Below are 3464 nucleotides of genomic sequence, written 5' to 3' on the forward strand. Positions count from 1 at the left end.
CTCTACCCAAAATCAGGTGTCACCTAACTCACGAACTACTAAGATTTACTAAATACAATGTCTGAAAGAAAATGTAACTGTTTGTCCCGAATACAAGAGATAACAGACTGAATGAAAGATAGAGGAGACGCAGGCCCGCAGACGCCTGCAAGGCTACCTCGGTATCTCACTGGACCGAAGGCTCACTCCCAGACTACTGCTATGCTCAGAATTGTGCTCCGGTATCTACACATAAGTGCAGAGTGTAGCATCAGCACAACCGACCCCATGTGTTGGTAAGTGCTTGGCCTAACTCCGGTGAGGTAGTGATGAGGCTAGGACCAGACTACCAATCAAACATGTGCAGTTAAATACATACATACATATATATATATATATATATATATATATATATATATATATATATATATATATATATATATATATATATATGTGCGACGAAAATAGAAATATAGAAAACAACCAGTCAAAGAGGGAGGGAACATGCTGTGAGGAAAATAACAGTTCAGAAATAGAAATACCAAATAGGGAATGAAATTGTACAACTAGAATATCAACAACAGTAAAATATCAACACTGCACAGCATCACCCTTCGTACCTTTACCCTCGTTCTCACCAAATCAATCATATAAGGTACACGATATCACCCTTTGTGCTTTTACTCTCTTTCCTCACCATATAATCAATAAATATCGGTAAAGAATGGTACATCGTACGGCACGGTATCACCCTTCGTGCTTTACACTCTTTCCTCACCATGAAATCAATATAATAGGCATAGGATGGTATATCATGCGGTACGACATCACCCTTCGTGCTTTACTATCTTTCCTCACAATAACAAATAATGCACGGCATCACCCTTCGTGCTTTAACACTCATCCTCGCCCAAATAACAATCACAAAAAGGGGGCAAGAGAGTAAACAAACGATAATAGAAATTCCGGCAAGGGCACACAAGTAAAAAGTTAAATCCCGGCAAGGGAACAACATCAATAACTTTCACATCCCGGCAAGGGAGATAATCAACATACAAAAACAACCCGGCAAGGGTACAATTAATGATCTTTCCTCTTTCTTTCACTTTCATCTCATCACTCTCATCACCACTTTAGCCAATGCTCCAAAGGGTACAACAATTCCAATACTTTCTCATTTCATAAAATAACTTGAGCCATTGCTCCAAAGGATACAATAATTCATATAATTTCTCAATTCATCAAATAACTTGAGCCAATGCTCTTCGACGTTCAAAAGTCATAATCTTTTCCACAAATGTTTCACGACAACTAGAAATCATCTCTAAGGCATGAAATATATAACATGAATCAAGATATTCACAATTTGTAGACTCACGGTCATGCTAGACACCAACGTATAGATACTCGTCTCCATGCCTATACGTCGTACTCGACACAAAACAAGTAGCAATTACCACTCAACTCCTAATCCCTCAATCTAGAGTTAGACCGGACACTTACCTCGATGCTTTGAATTCAACTCAAGCCTCAACTATGGCTTTACTCCTCGACTCCACTACAAATCCGCTCGAATCTAGTCACAAGTTACTTAATTACATCAATAAATGCTAAATGAATCAATTTGAATGCATAAAAATGAATTTCCCAAAGTTTTGCCCAAAAAGTCCAAAAATGCCCATGGGCCCACGTGGTCAAAACCCGAGGTTCGAACCAAAACCCGGTTACCCATTCCCGCACGAATCCATATCCATGATATGTTTTGAAATCGGACCTCAAATTGAGGTCCAAATCCCCAATTTTAGAAAAACCTAAGTTCTGCCCAAAACCCCTAATTTCACCCATGGAAATATTTGATATTAAGTTGAAAACATGTTAAATGATGTTAAAGATTGAAATAAATTAGTAAAAACCAACTTAGAAATGATTTGGAAGAAGTCTTGTTCTTGGAAAATCGCCTAAGTGTGTTTGGGTTTTGAAAGAATGAAGAAATGGTGAAAAATTCGACTAAGTATGAAATATGAAGGTTACAGATATGGGAAATGCGAACTGGGGTTCGCAATTGCGAACCCCGACCCTACTGGTATGGGAATTGCGAGAAAAAGTTCGCATTTCCGAACCCTGCCCAAATCCCGGACCTTCGCATTTGCGGAACTTTCATCGCATTTGCGATGTTCGCATTTGAGAGACACATATCGCATTTGCGATCCCAGGCACCATGGAGGTTTTTTGCATTTGAGAGCTCGCTTTTGTGAGCCAGACTTCACAAATGCAAAGCCTGTAGGTCTGAAGCAATTTTTCAAAGGTTAAAAATGTACTCACGGCCTATCCAAAACTCACCCGAGCCTTCGGGGCTCCAAACCAAACATACACACAATCTCAAAAATCCTACGGACTTATTTGTGTGATCAAATCACCAAAATAACATCATATACATCAAATTAAGCCTCAAAATTCATGATTTCTTCCAAATTTCCATAAAATATCAAATTTCCATTTTAAGTCCGAAATATATCAAACGACGTCCGTTTTCAATCAAACTTTATAGAAACATCTTAAATCATATATAAGACTTGTACTGTGCGCCAGAACCAAAATACGGCCCCGATACCATAGTCTTCTAATCAAATTTCATTTCCAATTTTCTTAATTATTTTCAGAAAACTATTTTACTCAAAAATTCATTTCTCGGGCTTGGGACCTCAGAATTCGATTCCTGGCCCAAGTCCCATACTTTCCTACAGACCCTCCAGGACCGTCAAATCATGGGTCAAGGTCCGTTTACCCAAAATGATGACCGAAGTCAAATTTATTCATTTTAATATCAAAACTTAGCAGTTTTCTCACATAATTCATATTTAAGCTTTCCGGCTACGCGCTCGGATTGTGCACGCAAATTGAGGCAACCATAAATGAGGTTTTCAAGGCCTCAGAGACATAGAATGAATAAGGAAACAGGTGATGACCCTTTGGGTCGTCACATTCTCCACCTCTAACACAACCGTTCGTCCTCGAACGGACAAAAGAAAGAAGTATCTGAGTCGTGAAATAGATGAGGATAACATCTCCACATATCAGACTCAGACTCCTAGGTCGATGCCTCAGGAGGCTGACCTCTCCACTGAACACGCACAGAAGAAAAACTCTTCGACCTCAACTGTCGAACCTGTCGGTCTAGAATAGCCACCGGCTCCTCCTCATAAGACAGATCCTTGTCCAACTGGACAATACTGAAATCTAACACGTGGGATGGATTGTCGTGATACTTCTAAAGCATGGACACATGAAATACTGGATGCACGGTTGATAAGCTAGGCGGCAATGCAAGTCTATAATCCACCTCTCCCACTAGATCGAGGATCTCAAATGGATCAATGAACCTAGGGCTAAGCTTGCCCTTCTTCTCGAATCTCACACGCCCTTCATAGGCGACACTCGGAGCAATACCTGCTCAGCAACCATTAAAGCCACATCTCGAACCTTGC

This window comes from Nicotiana sylvestris, chromosome 10, assembly GCF_000393655.2.
Source record: "Nicotiana sylvestris chromosome 10, ASM39365v2, whole genome shotgun sequence".
NCBI lineage: Eukaryota > Viridiplantae > Streptophyta > Magnoliopsida > Solanales > Solanaceae > Nicotiana > Nicotiana sylvestris.